The sequence below is a fragment of the Aythya fuligula genome, chromosome 20 (assembly GCF_009819795.1).
Source record: "Aythya fuligula isolate bAytFul2 chromosome 20, bAytFul2.pri, whole genome shotgun sequence".
NCBI lineage: Eukaryota > Metazoa > Chordata > Aves > Anseriformes > Anatidae > Aythya > Aythya fuligula.
In genome coordinates this window covers 1208977-1229546 of record NC_045578.1, presented here as the reverse complement: position 1 = coordinate 1229546, position 20570 = coordinate 1208977, and the positions used below count along the sequence as shown (strand labels likewise).

Sequence of the window (20570 nt, the reverse complement as noted above, 5' to 3'; positions counted from 1 at the left end):
GGACCAGCTCCTTCAAGACGGAGCCCTCCAGGGGCAGATACCTGCGGCCCTTATGCTACCTCCAAGTTTCCACCAGCGCAGGGTTCAGCCCAGCCCCACCATCTTCCCTGTCTCCGCTCTGCACACTGGGGGTCCTGCTGGGGACATGCAGGCTGCCCCACCAGAGCCAGGGAGAGGATCTAGCCAGAAATGCAGCACAGGGAGATTTGTCTATAGGTACAGTGCATACTCTGAGGAAACAGCTAAGGATCTCCAAAGATGCCAAAATCTAAAAAGATAAAGCTTATTTGCAGAAATAAATAGTCACTTCACTACACACGCATGGGGAAAGGACGCACACAAAGACCCTCTCCCTCCCCATAGTAAGCCAACTCGAACCTCCTTTAGGAAAGAAAAAAATGTCATTGGGAGCTCTTACCTGGTAAAATTTATATTCCCAGCTACCAGCACACCTACAGCAGCCAGCTCTCACTTGGCGTCACACAAAGGTGCGACAGCAGATCATCTCAGGTCACAGACGTTTACAGCCATAAGAAAAAAAAAAAAATAAAAAAAAATCCCAAAACAACCCAAACCCCACAATATGACACAAATGATATCCCTGCAACGGTAGTCTCGTTACAAACAAGATGAGATGAAGGAGGGGTTTTTACTTGCTCCGAGGCATCATATGGAGCTTAATCACAGGCGGTTACGTATATGGTGCTTTTGGCCTTCAATCAAGTGTGTCATTTTGGTGGCAGCTGCCTACGTGATGTAAGCAACCTGGGCAATCCAGTCCTTTGCCAATCACAGCCTCGTGCAGCTATTTCACAGCTGAACAATGGGAAAATTCGATTTCCCACACAATGAGGAGGACGGAGTTGTAGTCCAGCAAGCTCAGCGAGCAAGACAAGGTCCCGCACCTCTCCTCCAGCAACCACAGCCCGACCAGACCTCAGCGAGCCGTTGTTCCCTCTCTGAGTTCCTTCTGCTACCGTCTCCTCGCAGAGCCCATCTGTATCCCGACGACTTTCAACACGCTCCGAAGCCACCGAGAGCCAAGACAAGCTTGCAAGGTGCCCAGCGAATGAGTGCGACACAGTGCGGCACGTGCTAAGGAGGATGCAGCTGCTACATGGAAAACAGTGAAACTTGGTGGGTGGAAAAGGTCTGAGCTGCTGGTGAGTAACAGGAGAAACAGCTCACACTCAGGACATCAGCAAAGCAGCTCAACCTTCCTTAATGCATTCCTTTTGATGTTCAAGTGGGTAAATCAGGAGGCAATCACTGCAAATCATATATTAAATCTGGTGATTGAAATTATCCCTGAAATACAACGAGGCAGGGCTGAATACATTAAACCCATTACTAGGCGACCGGGCGACAGGCAAGACTCTCTTTGGGAGTCTTCTGGGTGCTGACACCGGCATCGGTAGGTTTTAGGGGCCAAATTCCTCCCTCGTTGCCTTGATTCCAACAGATTCATTAAGACCCATCTACTCAATCGTATGGCGGATGCTCCCTCTGCTCTGGGATCTTCCTTCTTAGCTAACTCCACACGAGCAGGACACCGCAGAGACACCGAGCACTTATTACATCACCCGCGGTAACAGCGGGCCTCGAAATAAAGACCAGGACTCCCCGGGCTGCAAAAGTGCAGTGACGCCGCTCCATGGCAACTCGGGCCCCTCTCCTCCCGCACGCGTGTGTGCCCACGGCCACGGGGGGAAAAACCCCAAACCACCACAGCGCCCGAGCCACCGCCGCGACACCGGGCAGGAGCGGGGGCTGAGCCGGGAGGGGGCACCCGCAGAGCCCCCGCCCAGCATCCCCCGGCCCCGCGGGGGTCCGCTGCGGGGCTGCCCCGTCTGAGCGAGCCGGCGGGGTGGGAGAGCAGCCGGCAGCATCCCCGGCGCGGCCAACAGGTCGGCTCCCGTTAAGCGCCGGGGGGGCTGCAGGGAGCCCAGCGGGGGCTGCGAAGAGCCTAGCGGGGGCACCCGGCGCTTCACCCCTCCCGCTGGAGCCTCCCCCCTTCCTCGACTCACCTCTCCACCAGCCGGCTCCGCCGCTACAGGTTTGCTCGGCTCCTCTCCCCCCTCCAGATCGCTCCTGGCCGAGTTATTCGAAGGAGGAGGGGGGGAGGGATAGAAGGGGGGGGGGGGTGCGGGAGGAGGCAGAGAGAGAGCTGGGCGGTGAGGATGGCGGAGAAATAAAAAGAAGAGAGGGGAAAAAGGAAAAAAAGAGGAAAAGGGTTAAAAAGGGGGAGAAAGGGAAAAAAAGGGAGGAAAGGGAAAAAAGGGAGGAAAGGGAAAAAAAGGGGAAAAGGAAAAAGGGAGAAAGGAATAAAGGGAAAGAAGGGGGTAAAAAAGGAAAGGTAAAAAAGGGGTAACAAAAAGGCAAATAAAAGGGGGAAAACGGCGAAAGAAAAAGGGGGGGGAAAGGGCCAAAAAAAAAAAAAAAAAAAAAAACCACCCCGCACCCTGTGTATTGAAGGCGGCGGATAACGCCGCCCGAGGAGCGGAGCGGAGCAGCGCGCTGCGGCTCAGCGCCCCATGGCCCCGCCGAGCCCCGCCGGCAGCCCCCGGGCAGGGCGGCGGCGCTGCGCCCGCCCGGGGCCCACCCTCCGCCGCGGCCCACCTTGCGGCAGGCCCCCGCTAACCCCTTCCTCGCCGCTCCCCCGCCTCGCTGCCCACCCCCTGGCCGCGGAGGGGCCGGCCGGAGGCTGGCTCCAGCCCCCGCCGTGCTCCCCGGGGTTAGCGGGGTGAAGGGCCCCCGGGGAAGCACTGATGTGGGGCCGGACTCCTTCACTAGTGGGCTCCGAGGGTCGGTGGTTGTATGCTGCTGCTGGGTCTGTTTTTAGGAATAGGTAGGAATAGGATGGGGGGGGGGGGGGGGGGGCACTGGAACAGGTTGACCCAAGGAGCTGTGGGTGCCCTGTCTGTGAAGTGGCCAAGGCCAGGCTGGATGGGGCTGGGGGCAGCCTGGGCTGGGGGCAGGGGGCCCTGCCCGTGGCAAGGGCTTGTAACTGGGTGGTCTTTAAGGTTCCTCCCAACCCAAACAATTCTGTGAGTCTATGAAGCAGCAATGGAGGAGAAACCACATCTGCACACGCCCCAGTGCTCCTGTGTGCACAAGCGAGCGTGCTTCCCTGCACCCTGTGCCCCAGCCTGGGCAGCCCGCCTGCCCCTTGTGTGCTGGGGAGCAGAGCAGGGAGCCGTGGGTCACCAAGGCAGGCAGCCCCTTCTGGGCGCACCATAAGCACATGGCCGGGGGATCTCCGCCTGGTATGAACAAATCCACCAAAAATCAAGTCCAGAGAAAGCCAGGCCAGGGTACTTCAACTGCCTTTGCTGGACCCAGGACACAGCCTGGAAACACCTCCGGCACCTACAGCAACACTCCCACAACCAGGTGAGCACTGAGCGAAGACCAGGGCCTTCACAATAAGCGTCGACTTTACAGCTCAAAGGCATTTAGCTTACATCATGCACGTGCTGTACTTTTCAAATTTAAAATCCTCCCCACCTCCTTCCTTTCAGCCTTGTGGCCACCACATTTCTCACACTGGGATTTTACCATCAGAAGGGATATGCTCACCAGCCATGGAGCCAGGGGCAGAGGGATTTTTTTTATTTATTTAGCTGGTCTCTTTGTACTAGAAATCCTATCTCCATCGATTATCAAACCACTGCTTTGCCAGCTCAGCTGCAAAACCCAGCTACAGGACTTCTGTGTCCTGCTGCCTGCTTGCCCTGTCCAGGGCCTGGATGGAAATGCAAGAATTTAGCAATGGTCCAAGTTCCTGACAAAACATTGGGGTGTTCAGGCCTGGCTACATCCTGTAATTTTACCATTTTGATGAAGCAATTTTGTGTCTAGTGAGGACACTGCTTCTGTAAGCTGGCTCTCAGCACTGTCAGGGGAAGCTGAATGTTTCATCAGGATGAGACCTGGATCAACCTCTTTGCATCCTTTTACTTATTTCTTTTTTTTTTTTTTTTTTCCCTGAACCACAAAGCAACTTTCACAAGTGACTTCCCGAGCTTCATCCAGACTGCATACGTGAGTAAAGCGGGGTAAAACCCTCTCACTTGCAGCACGTTCTTCCCTGCCTTCAGCTAATTTCCTTTCCTTCAGCTCTGGAAGACATTAACCAAAAAGGTTCCAAGCTTCACAGCTCAATACAGTAGCTGGAAAATCCATTAGGATTATATATTTATTATTAAAAATTGTTAAAGAACCAAGCTCTCATTAATCCCTAAACATATCCAGAATAACTCCAAACTCATGCCTGTGTAAATAAGACCAGCCTCTAGCCCTTTTCTCTTCTTCTCCCTGAGAACTCAGAGCAGATCCTGCCAGACCCTTGTTTTTAAGAACCTGTCCTTGGTACCAACAGGGGCAGCAAGAGGACGGAGCGCGCTCTGGAAGGTGATGGCTGCCTTGGAAATCAGTGCCCCGATGTCCACATTGCGCTCCTGAAAATGATACAGCGAGAGACAATATAATACTAATGTGACAAAGCAAAGTGCTGAAAAATTATGCGAGGCAGGGCAGGTTGTTGTCAGAAACCTGCCCGGCTGCCTGTTGGGGACCAGTGGTGGTTGTCACTGTCAGTGCCGAGCCGTCGCTCTAATAACAAGAGGATTATCTCTTGATGTAATTTGCTTTCAAGCTGCTGTACACCAGTCAGACCGATTACAATTGGGTACCTCCCAGCTCACAGGGAGATGCTCAGCAAACCCGCAGCCATGAGGCACCACAAGGTCTTAATTTCAGTTTCAGTGTCTTTTTAGATGAAGGAAAGCAGTGGCTGAATGGTGAGCTTGCAATAAATATGGCAGCAATAAGCGTAGCGTCCAAGAGGAGGCAGGGCAAGCCAGTGAATGATATGAGTAGAGGCAGGTGTCTTAAAAATATCCCATACATTACCTAGGTGTAAAGTCTGTAAGGGTCAAACTTAGAGGTCCCTTAGAGAAAGTCCTCTATAGAAATTAAGTAGTTGTGCTCAGTCAAGAGCAATCCACTGAAATAAAAACTATAGAAGGTCTGTGATGGCCACGGAAATGAGGAGGCCCGTAATTATTGCCAACAGTACTGAGGGGAGTTCGGTCCACTCCAACTGTAGATGTCCCAAGAAATGCATGTCCAGACGCTCCCTGGAGAGGGTTCAAGAGCACTGCATGGTCTAATGGCTCTCACAAGTGGGATTAGTTTCTCAACTTTTAGCCTAATTTTTTTGTATTGCTTAATTTAATCACATTATTTCTGATTAAACGCTTTGTGGAAGGCATACAATTGCTCCCTAGCCTGGATTTTCATGTTTTAATGATGGTTAATTATTCCAGGAGAAACTTTTATTTTTACTTCTTATTCATTGTGCTTTTGCACTGGGTGGTTTATTCTGAAGTTTAATTAGAGCATTTCAGAACTAAATATCTAGATTAAATCATTGCTGAGCAAGCTCTGCTCAAGGATTTACGACTGCTGTGCTCAGCCTCCACGCACCTGCTGACACACACAACCGATGCACTGATCGATAGGTTATTTGGGCTCGCATGTGTTGATCAATGGGTTCTTTAGGCTCACTCGTACTGATCAATGGGATCTTTGTGATGGAGACAAGCCTGCTGAATGCTGCAGGGGCTCAGGGAAGCAACATCTTGCTGCCCCACTATGCCGTGCTCTCCTGCACCCCATCTTCTTCCTGCTGCAGAGGAAGGGGATGGATGAAGGCACTGAACATGAGGGGTAGAAAGGGCAGCCTAAAGCCACTTCAAGCACCGGAGATGGCATTGCATGCACTGACAGCAGGCCTGGGCCGCAGCAGCTCTGGCAGAGTCACATCTCCAGCCCCACCATCTGCTTGAATCCAAGGCTTCATTTCAGCCTATTAGAGAGATTGGGGCTGGCTGCAAACATCAGATGTAGGCATAGGTTTGGCAAAAGTCCATCCCTCTCCTGCTGTCTCAGACACCAAGATTTTGATCAAGCTCATCTGCAAATACTAAAAAAATGTCAGTTTTGCAACAGAGTCCACCCTGGTGGAGCTCATCACAAAACGACACCTTCAAAAAGACAAAAAAAAAAAAAAGAGAGAACTCCTTATATTACATTATCTCAACAAACTGAAGCTACAGACAAATGTGATTACACCCACAAAAATCTGCTTGCTCCCAACTGAGAGTCCAAACAGTGGCAGCTACGCTGAGGCCAGAGGAACATGCTGGTGCACACACAAGCTCTTCCCTGCAAGCCTGACATCCAGCGAGCTCCTGCAAGGGGCACGGCTCCTGGATCAGCAGCACTGCCCATGTGTGAGAGAAAAGCACCTCCTGTTCACGCCACTGAGCAGGCTGGTTTTATGCTCCTTATTTACACAGAGCTCTGGCACACTGTGTAATGAAAATGGGGAAGGCTTTGAGCCCTTTGCTAGCCCACAAAAATAAGATGACTGCGCCAGCACTGCGAGGCAAACAGCCCCAAACCAAACCCAGAAAACTCACAATGAATTTCAGTGGGGAGGGCTTTTTTTTTGTTGTTTTGTTTTGCTCTTAGAAAGATAGCCCTGTAATTTAGTGACTCATACGTTCTACATCCTTTGTTGCTTTTCATTTTCAACATCTTTAAACTGTTTGTGGAGAACTCACTTATTTTTAGACTTCCCATCAGTGAGAGACATTTTAGCTGGTTTGGAGGGGAAAAGCTCCATTGAGATTTTTGTATCTGGGGTGTTAATAGGCAAATTTCCTGATGGAAAGAGATTTCCTTCCTCTTCGCTCTTTTGCAGACTTGGAAGCCGGGCGGTGATTTTTGGGTACACCAAGGTCTGACCTGATGGAGGGAGGAGGATGGCCACAAGCAAATGCAGACACGTGTAGGAGATTGAAGAACAAATGTGGGCTCTGGGAGCACGATCTTCCTCTCTTGTCATCAAATCTGAAAATCTCCTGCCATGCCCTGGAAAGCCTCTGTAAGTTAAAGGGGGAGAGCATGCCCCAGCGCAGCAGTACCCCAGATTTTTCTATGGTAGGGCAAAAGCATGAAGAGTAGTTTAGATGCCACAGGGAAAAAAAAATAAAATTAAAACTATATATCTATCTTTACTTTAAAAATTCATTTTTTTCTCTAGAAAATTGATCTTTCAAAACAGAAAATGATGTTCTAGTCAGCTAATAGATTTGAGTTTGCTTTGGTTTGTTTACAAAAGCCAACACCTCTTTTCACATTGCAGTTTGAATCTTTTCTTTTTTTTGAGGAACTTTAAAATTAAATTAGAAGAAATTTTGAAATGAAAATTAGTTCTGCAGCCCTAAAAGTGAGGCAATTCATTAAAAAAAAAAAAAAAAAAAAAAAAAAAAAAAAAAAAAAGCTGAATCCTCTCTGCCTTTTTCTTTTTTTTTTTTTTTTTTTAAATTTTTAATTTTAATTAAGTCAATCAGCAAGGAAAAGGCCTCCAAACAAAAACTACACCAGCACCAGACGTCCCTGAGCCTCCAGATATGCATTCCTCCACCTCTGGTCAGCACTGCAGTGCACTCACTGCCCTCAGGTCTCCCAGGGCAGGCACCTTGCTCAGAATGAGAGCGAGGGATGTGCCTGTGCAAGCAGGGACACATCCTGCTCCTCCACATGCAGACCGTTTGCATGTGTCCAGAGCACACTCCAAAACACATGCTGTAGACCCAGTGTTGAGCCCAATGGACACATCCCACAGACCTTCTGTCTTGCACTATGGAGATGCTTGGATTTTACCAGCACGTGCCACCCTAGTGCAGGCAGCGGAACACGGGACAGGACCAGCCACCGTCCCTGCGGTATCCGCAGGTGCCAGCTGGCTCCGCAGCTGCCACATGCTGGGCTCACCTCGTGCCAGCTGCTGAGAGTCGGACGAGCTCCTGAGCCCAGAAACAGCGGCGGCTTTCTGGCCAGCACAAAGGAGTCTTTTCCAGGACACATTTGTAATATTGCTGAAAGCTGCAGCCCTAATGGAGGGCTGGAAATATTCCACAGTGCTTTGGCTGTCACCTCTCCCCAGTGTCACAGAGAAGTCTGAAATACCCAGATTCTGTTCCGCAGTCTCCAACCATCTAAGACTTCAGAGTAGGTATACATCCAGGCCACTGCCGTGCCTTCTGTCCCAGATGTTATTGTGGCTGTAGCCCGATGTTACCCATCCAGCTCTTCCTTTTAGGTATGCACAGCCCAAACCAGCCTAACTGTGTGCCCAGCACAGAGCTCTCTGCTCTACTCGTTATCAGGCTCCAGCTTCATGTCCGGATGAAGCCAGCACTCAGCATCCTCTGGAGGAGCTGCCACCATCTCCCCATTGCAGATGTCCACACAGTGCATGTGCAAGATCAGCCTTTGCCATTTCACAGGTCCTTGCAAAACAGCACAAACTCACTTTGCTCAAACCCCAATGACCCAAATTCATCAGTCTGTGTCTTGGGAGAAACATCTCCAAGAGAAGTTGGCTCAGGGAATGGTCTCTCGCTCAGTAAGAGCAAGGCACAAGGATAAATGTGCATAGACTGCAGGGTGGACAGTGTCAATAGGATTAGTTTGTTCTATTATTTGTCATGCCATATGCCCTGGTACTCGATCCACAAATCTGAGCCATCAGCTGTGAACACCTGTCAAGGAGTTAAGTAATTTTCCAGTTTCTGTGTAGAATAACTGGAGACAATAAGGCTGATTTAATCAGCAATGCAGAATCCAGAAATGCAGTGGCTTAAAAATATATCTTGGTATATTTTGTAAAAGAAAACCTTTCTGTATTAGAGTTTAACCAGAAGAGGGAAAAAAAAAAAAAAAAGAAAAAAGAAAAAACAAAACTCCTTAGTGAATGTATTGCAGTACAGAAACAAGGCAGGTATTAGGTGAATGTGTGGTGGAAAGGAGATAAACAGGACACCATGTTCTCCTGCTTGTCCACAGGAGACAGAAATCCCCATTTAGAAAACCCAATAAAAATGTAATTCTTTCATAACAACTGCATCCACTGTATATTGTTTCTCTGAGTAAAAAAAAAAAATAAAAAAACAAAAATATAAGTGACTTTGAAGTCCTCCAATGCCATCAAGAACATATTTTTCCCCCAAGTATCTCAAAAGCAGCAAAAAATATGAAAAAAATTAATGACTGCTAACAGCTGAAACAGATGGTCTGCTGTGAATCCCCACAGCCTCCTGCAACTGTGAGTCAAGCCATTTTTCAAAATGGTGAAGAAGGGGGGTGGGAGGGGCAGACAGAAATCAATTTCCAAGATTACCACGCTTCCAAAAATCCATTTGGATTTCCCAGCTGAGAGACAACAAAAATGGAGGGCTTGGCTGGTACAGATCCTCCATGGGCTTGACCCCAGAGCACCCCTCACCCACAAATCATGCACTCATAGGTGTTCTGGACACGTTTTCTTTCAACACAGTCCCACAAAGATGCGGGATGAGGATTTACTCTAAGATTTTGGCCAAGGACCATTTACACCATCAGATTCCTGACATGTGCACCCACTGCCAGTCCCCAGTGCTGTTCCTGCTGCCCACCCTCGGGAGCAGCATCCCTCCCGCCCCGTCCTCCCGCCCCTGTTGCAAGGAACTGTTTGAGATGAGAAAGCCACTTGCCAGGAGGGAAACTCCGGTTGCCTGCTCCTCTGCTGCGGCTCCTCTGTCTCCCCGGGCGACTCATCCCCTCGGCCACCTTCATGCTTGGGCTGCCCCTCTCCACGCTCTTCGATCAGCCCCATCAGGCAGATGCGGCGGCAGGTTCGCGGAGGTGTGCGAGCTCATCATGGGGAGAGCGAAGCCAGCAGTGCGACTCTATAAGGAGTTGACAGAAACTTACTGCACGCACTGTACCAGTTTATCATTTATTTAAATTCAATCTTTCAATAATTCATGCCAGCCTTTCACTGTGGAGCAGGACAACAATGGCAGGAGCGCAGTGACACAGGCAGTGAATAACCACATCTGGAACAGATGTTCAGTTCTAAATAAAAGCTGGTTTTGCAGAGAATGTTAAACACCATGGGAATAGTATGCTTTGGGACACAGCCCTGCTTCTTCCAGGGGGCAGCAGCAATTTGCTCATATGTTTTGCAATGCAGAGTTAGGACGGATCGAATGAAAAATCCAAGGCTGACTCCAGCTGCAGCCCAGTAGTTGTGCGCAAACCTGCAGCATCCAAATGCATCTCTGGGCACAACCATGCACTGCTGCCAGTCCACCCAGATGCTCTTAAGAGCGAGCTGGGTGAGACCAGTGCTCCTGCATTGAAGGGAGGAGGGCACAAACACCCCTGCAAGAGGAGGAACTGAGAACTGTGCTGGTATCTCTGCAGGGTGCCCACCTGCACCGGGTGCACCCAGTCTCCAAGCCCTCAGGCAGGGCACCCCCTTCCACAAGCATCTCCCCCCCACCGTGATGTGCAGCCCTCCATGACCAACACCTCCAGCATGGTGCTGCCAAGCCTCCCCTGTCCATCCTCGCAGTCTGTGCTCTGCTGCCTTGCCATCTGAGAGACATCCATGAAGCCCATTCCTCACCACGATGGGCATACGTCACCACAGATCCCTCTTCTCTTCTGCACCCAGTACAAATGGAGGTCCCCACTGCCAGGACCCTCCATGCTTGCAGCTTAGTGGGCTGCCATCTCCAGTTCCCCAATGGGACATCAACCCATACTGTCAGTCACCCCAGTATTTTGGCAGTGCCCCAAAGTGATCCGCACATACACCTTTATCCTCGCCAAACCCCCATCCCTAACAGCCCAAAATGCTGGTGCACTGTGATGTCCCCTCCTCATGCCAGCTGCCCTTACCTCTGTTCTCCCCTGCCCATCTGTCGCTGGCTTCGCTCTCCTTGTATTTGGTTTTTAAGTGCTTTGAAGCAAGAAATTATTCACCATTTTGTCTGCAATTGCATTACACCTCACACACTTGAGGCCTGACCCCGGACCAGACCTCCAAGGTGTATGATTATTATTACCACTACCAGCACTGTTATCACCGACCCTGAGATTCCACTTGGGCTCTCGTTTTGGTCCTTATATTTTTTTGGAATACCTCATTTATCACCGTGTTTTTGCAACACGTCCTGTGATAGCTGGACTCGACTCTATGTCTGGATAACGCAGCTTTACAGACAGCTTTCATCGCAAGTTTTCCTGCTAATAGCGTCTTGTTCTTAAACATGAACCTTGCACTTTACCCTGTTAGCCAACCACTTAATGTCAGAAAGAAATAGCAGTTTTGGTGTTTCGCTTTTTTCCTAGATAATGGCTGGTCTTCTAGATTGACTTGATAATGAAATAAGTAATGACATTAAAGCCCATTAATCAGTAACAAGCAGTGAATAATACAGAGTGCAAAGCTGTCAACTGCTCCTGAAGGACAAGCTAAAGGGAACCCTGGGGAAATAGTGAAGCCATTCAAAATTGGGTCCCCCAGTCTCTGCGTCTTCCTTCTTACCCCCTTAAAGTGACCAACAATCAAAGCTGGCCGGTTCTTCCCTTGGCGGAGCTGGGCTTGTGCCAGGCTGTCCAGATTAGACCTTGATGTTTGAGAAATCTCCACAGCATTCACAGCCCCGTTGAATTTCACACCTAGCAGGAACTCACTTTCAGCAATTTCTTCCGCTCCCTGGTACAAGACATGAAAAATGAGGGAGGGATTTGGGAGGGCTACTCTCTACACACACTTCTGATCATGCTAACATCGGTGGTAAGAGGACGTGGCTCACACCTCCAGCAGGATTTTCCCCTGTGAGCCTGTTCTGACTTGAGCTCCATTTCCCCAGAAGCATCCCCAGGAGGAAAGGGCACGTTGTGTTGCAATGAACACTTGTAGTTGTCATGACAGTGGGTGGATGACAGGAAACGCTACAGCAGATCTCAGAAATAAATGTCTGAGCAAAGCCACCCCTCGGAGAGAGCAGCCAGCGGGGTCACAGTCAAGAGCGCAGGCATCTCTATTAGCGCAGAGGCTGATTTATTAGTCTCACTGTGTATCTACACCCACAGAAAATGTGGTACCCTTGGGGCCAATGTCTTCAATCCACATTTATAAATGTCTAACCCAAGGGACTGCTCAGCTGTGTTACACGGAGCTGGTGACAGCTTCCCTCCATCTTTATAGGAGGCACCAAGAAGCACAGAAGAGGGATCCTAGGAAAAGAGCTGTTCGGGTCTGGTTAAATAGCAGCGGGGGCTGCTGAGGACCTTTCCCCATGCAGAGCTGCGAGTGCTCAGCCTAGGAGAGTGGGGACACAAGTGGTAGCCCTGGCAATGGCACTCTTCTGCCAACCCCCCTTTCTCTTGCATGCAGAAAGGATACCACAGTGAAACTAACTTCACGCTTTCCTGCTCATTTTAGGTTAGAAATGAGTAACTAATGTTAGCCATAATTGTGGCAAGAAATAGGAAAAATGTCATGTAAAAGAAAACTATTTTAAGCTGCTTTAAAATTTTTACTGGTTTGAATTGAATGTTAATTAAGCAGGTTTCTAAAAAAAAAAAAAAAAATCAAAACAAACCAAACAAACAAACAAAAAAACAAACCACAAACAAAATAAAAAGATATACTCATGAGATGGACTGTGTGTACAAACAGAGGTGGGCACAAACCTCCAGGCTGTGGAAGTTTCCCTTAGCATTTTCCAGCTAGCCCCTGTGACAAGGAAGGGGGGTCTCCCCTGGCCTCGGTACCACCAGCCAGAGCCTGCACTGGGTCCTCCAGGACTGAAGAGACAACAGCACGTGGGAGCAAGCCCTGGAGCGAGTCAGTACGATCCAACTGGAGTATGTCATGTGTGAAGGGAAAGAGGAAGGAGCAACAGGAACAAGTGGAAGCAAGTGAAGTCACACCAAAAATAATGAAATCACTCAGTGGGTAGTGCTGCTTTGGGGCAGGACTCCGAGAGGCAATGGAATCTCCATTCTTGGGCAGGAGAAGGCCCTGCACATCTTTGGGCAGGGGTTGGACTAGAGGTACTAAGGGTCTCTACCAGGTTAAATTCCTTCTGATTTTGTATGGTTTTGCAGGGTCAAAAACAACCATGAAGAGGAGAAGCTTAAAAAAATGTTTGTTTGTTTGTTTGTTTAAAAAAAGGAAATACGTGAAACCCTTTTTAATCCCTTTCAGAGGTCACCTCTTCTCCATGCACCTTAAGCCCATCTCCCAGTACTCATATGTGGCTGTGAACACAGCATGGAAATGTCCCCACTTTGGTGGGGCCGTGTCACCGAAATGGTTAAGTAGGAAAGCATTTGCAACCCAGCCCAGCTGGCTGGCCAAGCACTGCAGTGCTCCTGGCCCTAAGTTTACTTTCCTCTTTTGCTTTTCACTCCCTCATGCCAAACGTAAGGGTCTGGCCTGCCTCACAGCCCGCTTTGCCAACACGATCACAGTGACTCACTCAACAGCTCTTCATCACAACACATTCTTTCAATGGGACTTCATTCTGGATGGCACCATCTTCACAATCTGATGCTGGAGAAAGGCAAGAAATGCATAAATACGTGTGCAAAGTGAAGGGGGAAGGGGAGCAGTGGGGTTGGGTCAGAACATTGTGGAGTGACACTAACTTTCTGTTTTACCTCCACCGGCAGGTAGCCAATTTCACTAATAAGAGAAGAAACCCAGCTCAAAGGAAAAAGAAAGGCCCTCACATCACTTCTTCCATCAGGCTGACACCTCTTCATCTTGGGGAATTTAACATCTGTTACATAATTCAGAGAACATGTGGTTATTTTCCAGGCTTATTAATAGCTCCAAACCTAAGACTGAAAAGGAAAATCAGCAGCTGCTCCAGACTTCACCTTTTGGAGAAATAGGTGAGAGCAGGTACAATGGCTGGCTGGGGGTCAGGGCTTTCACTCACTCCAAGGCTTCTTGTTACAAGCCATGAAGGACAGAGTTTGGACTGCACCTCTGCTGCTGGATCTCCATCTGGATCTCCAGATTTTCTTCATATCTCATTTTTCTCTCCAGTGAAGGCACATTTAATGGGAGAAGGCAGAGGAAAGGGCCTCACTCTCCACAAGAGTGGACTGGAAGAGTGCCTGTGGGGGGGGAGGAAGATATTTCACTGCCCCTTGCATACACAGAACACGTTTATTCATCAGGTATTCAACAGCGTCCAAGGTGACTACCAGGGCTTCCAGGGACTTTGATGTAATGATTTTTCTTATGCCTATGCCACCCTCTCTCTAACTTGGATAACAGGTTGAAGAAGTGCACTTGGCACCTGGAGCAGTGAGAAGGCCAGTCATAACCTGGAATTCTGCTTCTGGCAGGGACAGAAGTACACCACCACAGGCATAACTCTCTGCTCAGGAATAATGCTCCCTTAGTAGGCACTTCCAGGCACCATTTAGGCTGGGCAATAGCCTCTGTAAAGGCAAATCTGTGGCTGGAACAAACACTGTGTGTCTGCTGTTGAAATGCACAACACACAGCTTGTGTGCCTTATTGTGCAATGGTAAAGAGAAAGCCCCCCCAGCCTTTGCCATCTTCAGTCCATCCAAGCATCAATGACAATATAGGGTCATGCAAATGATTTTTCAGTGGCAGAACCTAAAGTTAAAGTTCAGCTTGCTCCAGTCCCAAATTCATGTGCGGCTCTAAGCCAATGAAGAAAAAGCAAACCTGACAAAAGATTATGACTAATGCAAAAACACTTCATTTTCTGGCACTTGATAAAGGCCAAGAACATTTGACAAGAACAACTAAGTTCACCAGAAACCACTGCTCACCGCAGTGAGGAGGTGGTTGCTGCATTCTGTTCAGCTGCAAGCCCTGTCCAGTTCAGCCACTCCCACGGGAGGTGTGTGACCCATGTCTAAGAGCTCAGTTGGCCACTTGCAGAACAGCAAAGTGCAAGGCCTAAACTACCAGAAACCAGGAGCTAGTCTTTTCCTAGCTCACATGATGAGAAATGCTTAAGTACTCAACAGGACAGAACAGAACCCATACATCTTGTCCTACTAGGAAAAAGCAGGCAGACTGTTATTCTTCACATGCAATCAATATTCAAATATTTATACAGTGCAAAGCATCAGCAGGAAAACCTTAGGAATATCCACTCAAAGACACGACAAGCTTCAAGGCAACTCCAGCAGGAAACAAGAGTCCTTGGCTCAAGACCTTCTTTCAAAACGAACAGAGAGATGCCTTTAGGCAGCACAGCCCACCTTCTGACTCACTATTGGATCAGCAGAGCTGGCGCAGATCCCTGACCCAAGGGACTGCACATCACAGCCTTCACACGGTCAAGAACCACAAGACATCCAGCCTGCCTGGGGGCAGGAGAAGGGGGTCATGGACAGGACCTGTACTGCAGCCTGGAGCTTGGCCTTGCTTGGGTTTGCAGCTGATTCTGCTGTCTCCAGCAGGCCTTGCTGGCTTGTTTGCTCCCACCCCAGAGCTGTGCGTTATTCAGCTCCCCACTCTACCCGCTGGAGAAATTCTCATGCAAACTGAAATAATCTACTGAAAAGTGAACCATTTCCCTCAGTCTGAATTCACTAAATTCAAGAACTGTCAGCTGATCCAAAACTACATTTTCAAACCAAAACCAGAAGGTACCATTTTGGCAGAGGAAAATAGCTGTTGGCTTTGTCTTAATGTAGATGACATTTTTTTCCTTCCCTATACTTCTTTCACCCCCATCCATTTGAAAGTTCACTCACTTGTACTTTCATGGGCAGCACCATCATATTTTTCCTGTCCACCTACCCGTGTTTACCTCTCCACACAGATCTGAAACAGAGACTTCTTATTTCTTCCTCTCTACCTGGACTGATGCTGAAAGCTCTCCTGAGAGAACATTTGCACAAGGAAAGCTCCCTGTGGAGTTCCCTGGAAGAAATTACTTGCTGCATGGAAATGGCAATAGCCACAAGACAACTACACCGCAGAAGCATCTGCAGGGAGGGGAGAGCCTTTCTTGCCTGACATCAGCCTGACATCATCATTTGGCAGTGGTTTCCACAGCAATGCATTTTGAAATACACTGGGTGCAAAATCTTGCCCAGGGAGATCAGCCTAGCAAGACTTTTCAGAAATATTATTTCCCTATAAATCCAGACATTGTGGGATACTCACACTGGATCTTACATTCCAACTATTCCTTTTTGCCTTTGTATACTAAACTCCAAACCTGCTGCAGGGCAGCAGTTCTAGGGTCAATTGGATGCAGCTCAGTTTATTAGCATAAATACGGAGCCACAGGATATTAGGAAAGGAGCGTGCTAAGAACTTCAAAGCTCTTGGAAATTTAGAAAGCATCTAATTATAACTGTTACCCAAAAGGAGTTTGCACATTATTCATAGTCTTTAGAAAAAGCAACTGGCAACGTCAGAAAAAATATAAAACGAGGATTTGGAGTACATGACCTCCTGTTCACATTGTGCATTTGCCATGTAATGAAAGAAAAACAGGAAAGAGTCTTGCCAAGGTATGGAGAGGGGGAAAGAAAAGGCAAGAAGACAACAGCAGAATTGAAGGGGATTTTGTTGGCAGAACTTGGAGATTATTACTGCTCCCTTTCACCCGACTTCTCTAACACAACTGCTGTGTGCTGAGGCTAATTTGCCAGGGATGCTGCTGTGAGTGTGGAACCACTAGTTCATCACCCTGCACAGGTCAGGTGGATCCCATCCTCAGAGACCCAACCCAGAGTGCAGGCAGCAGCAAGGAAGATGAAAGAGGGTTTAGGTCAAACTGTGGCAGGGCTGGATCTAAGCAGAGCTTTAGTAGGTATTTATTAGGATGGCAACACTGGAAGTCCAATGAAATAAACATAAAACAGCAAATAGCTAGTTGAAACTCAGAGTTTCAGTCACTATCAATGCGCTACACAAATCAAGACCTTGGCATACAGGAGATGTCCTGGCTTAATTGGATGGTACTCTGTAGTTACTTTAGCACACAAATATGCTCATCCATCTAGCTAATGATGCTTCTCCAACCTCATTTTCACATATTACTCCCAATACCCGTAGATTCAGTTATAGCCTCAAAACCATGCTCAACCCCAACCTGCACCACTACTATTTATACATGAACCAACTTAGCAGGAGAGAGTCAGTGATGAAACGTTTGGTCAAGAATGGATTTGTCAGGGAGAAGCAGAGGTGGATCACCTACATGATGGGAGAAAAGAACCAGAAGCCAGGGGTTCTGGCTCACCAACCACAGGACCTGAATACAATGAGCAGAGATGAGCGTTAGTAACAGGATCAAGGGACAACATCAGATAAGGTGAGAAATTAGGACCAAGGTCCCTGAAGCTCAGTCAGAAGCCTGGAAACAGAGCTGCAGGATGAGCCTGGGAGCCACCTAGGAGACAGGGTTGAAGAATAGTTATCTACAACAGGTCTGAGAGCTTCCAGTAGGCAGAAACCAGCCAGCCACAGACATGTCTCCAGCACACCTCATACAGGGCCTGAAGGCCTGGGACTGAGCTTAAATAGGCTGCGAGACCATGTGTGGAATCCAGGTGAGGCTGCTTATGGCAATTAGTGTCCTCAGAACTCTAATAGTGATAAAGTTTCAGCCCAGCATTCAGACACATGGTAGAACTGTGCTTGACATGTTGAAAACCAAAACCCTCTTTTTAGTATCTTGAGTAACGCTCCTCTGGAAGTTGTTCTATGCTGTAGTAAGAGTAAACTGGTGAATGCTACAGTATGGAGCAATTGGTGTTCCTGCTGAAATCAGCAGCAAAGCAGAAAGGACTGCCCTGGTATTCTAGATGCATGCACAAAGCTTTGCCCTGTCTCAAGAATGCAAGTGTGAGGATTTATAGAAACACCAGTACATTTGCTTAACCTCAACATGTGTTCATGTGCCATTGATTTAAGGTACTTTATTGAAGTTATGTTTTTCAGCATCAGGACTTTGCTAGTTACTCTAGCTAAGTTCTTCAAAACAACTTTTTCAATATTTATGTTATTGTGCAGCAGCACTTTAAGATGTTATTTATCAAAAGGTGCTTCATTTCCCCAATTGCATATGTTAAAAATATGTTCTAAAATGATGGGTTGTATATTGTAGTTGAATGTTCTGTTAAACATTCTTGTGGGTGGATTTTTGTGTGTGTGTGTGTGTGTGTGAACTAGATATTTTCTGTTTTAATATTCTGAAGTTGTACCTCATACTGTACCACTGTGCAAAATCTTTCATTTGGTTATACATATTATTCACTGTGCTCTTGTGTGTTCTCCCTCTCTATTCCCTGCTCTACTTATTTACTTTGAAATAGAACCCAGTCATCTCTCACACAGCACTGTAATTTTTATCTTTTTTTTTTTCTGCAAGATGTTAGCAAAACATATTTAAGTCTGACCCTGACAACCATACTCATTTTCTTTCAAACATTTCAATTATTACTTAATTTAGGCCTGCTTGAATAGTCCTGTTGCCTCTAACATGACCACTGACACAGCAGTGTAGCAGTGTTTTCAAAATGAAAGGGTTTTTTAATTGTCCGTAGAAAAGTTGATGTTAATAATATAACTTCATTCAATATGGTGCATTCTACCACTGAATAGTTCTGTTGCTTTATGGAGATGTGGCTTAGAAACAAAGGAAAATAATAGAGCTTGCCTTGGGTCAAAGTGGTATACACAAATGGTGCAAAGGGCTGAACTCCAAGTTCTGCCTCACGGCTCCATCTTCTGCAGACTGGTGGCTAAGGAGGCACTATAAGCAATCTCCAACTGGCAGCTGGAATTGCTGCCAGCTGGTTTTGGGAAGGGGAAAACAGCTACTTCTGTTGTTGATTTATCAGTACCATACAAAGTCAGGAGAAGTGTAGAGCAGTGTTCAGAGCTGTTGCCTTCAACATTTTTGCGACAGTCAGAAGTCAAAGAATGGGGATCCCCATTTGGGTGGGGATATGGATGCAGCTGTCACTTGGATTTTGCTGGAATGATGCTGACTGGCGCAGCTCTGCAATGCGAAGACATGCAGCATAGGCTACCTCTATATCTCACTTGAGGCATGACATCTAAAATAATATTTGACTATCATAAATAACTGACTGGCAGAGCTAAAATCACCAAGTCCAGACACAGTAAAGCAGCTCTCAGTCTGATTCTAAAATGCCCAGGACCTACTTCAAGATGTAAGTGTTGCTCATATGACCTTAAAAATGACAAGTACATCAAAAATGAAGAAGCTGCTTGAGAAGAAATTGCAAGGAGCAGTTAGAAGTGTAAAATAACAGTTTTAAAACTCCATATTGCAAGCCTGGAATAAACATACACTGACAAACAAAGCAGAGTTAAAAAAGTTTGTGCAGCTACACAGTGGAGTAGGAGTTAAAAGGCATTTCTTGAAAAGCTCAAGTCATGCTCAAGAGAGGAAATGGATTCCTGAACGTGACAAATTGCATGGAAAAGAATGATATGGCAGGCCAAAAAGGGTTTTGAGCAACAACTTGCTAGAGACATAAAAGGTAACAATAAAACCTCTTCAGAAACATTAGGGGAAGGAGTTTTGCCAGAGAGGTGGTGTGGCTGATAGATGATCACTGCATAAAAAGCATACTCAAGAGAGACAGGTCATAGCAGAAAGGTTAAATGAATTGTTTGCATTGTTTTTCATTATGAAGGAGGTGGGAAATGAAGGCAAGAAACAGAGATAAATAATCTGTTTTCATAATGAAAGAAGCATCCTATGGCAGTCCCAGAGAGGCCTGTCCAATAGATCTACTCATTTATTAAGAAATGATCTGGGGACTGTGAGTGTGTGACGAGTGAGATGACAAAATTTATTAGTGGTACAAAATTAATCAGGATAATCAAACCAGAACTGGTTGCAGCAGTTAAATACATAAATAAATAAAATCACAAAACGCAATGTCTCACAAATAAGATAAGAGCTGAATTTCAGTGCCAAACAGCACAAAATAATGCACATTGAGAAAAATAGCCTGTAGTCTACCTACAATATGGTAAGCCCTGAACTAGTGATTACCATTCAGGAATGAGTTACTGGGAAGAATACAGTTAGTTCCTTGAAAACATAAACTCAAAGTTCACATAACCAAGATTAAATATAATGCAAGTGGTTGCTGGGAAAGAAATAGAGAACAAAATTGAAACTATGCTGCTGCCTGAATCCATTGTGCACTTTTGTGATGTACACATTTCTGCTCAGTGCATCCCAGAAAGGAAATAACGGAGCGAGAAAGGGTCAGAGGAAGGAACTGACGTTGAACAAAGCCAGAGAACAGCTTCTGTACAAAAATAGACTAACACATTAGGACCCTTCAATCTGGCAAAGAAGTGGTTGAAAAGGATGTAGGAGACACTTATCAAATCAGAATTTTATCAGATCCTCAACATCATGGGGAAGGTCAATAGAGAACAAATACATACTGCTTCTCACAGCACCAGACCTAGGAAGTATTCAATGAAATTACCAAAAGCAGATTTTAAAGAAGTGAAAGGAAGTATTTTTGCAAAGAATGTATGATTATGTTGTAGAATTTTTGCTGGAAGACTTCATGGTGGTCAAAAGCAGAAATAGGCTCAAGGAGGAATTAAATAATTCACTGAAAATGCAATAGACATAGCT

General features: G+C 47.0%; 1 protein-coding gene across 1 annotated transcript in view; it reads right to left on the bottom strand.

Moving 5' to 3' along the window:
- Nucleotides 1-2059, bottom strand: part of CALN1 (calneuron 1) — a 125050-nt gene extending 122991 nt beyond the window's left edge. The window contains exon 1 of the mRNA XM_032200984.1: nucleotides 2028-2059. The gene's annotated coding sequence lies outside the window, so the exon portion shown is untranslated. The remainder of the gene's footprint in view (nucleotides 1-2027) is intronic.
- Nucleotides 2060-20570: the final 18511 nt, after the last annotated feature.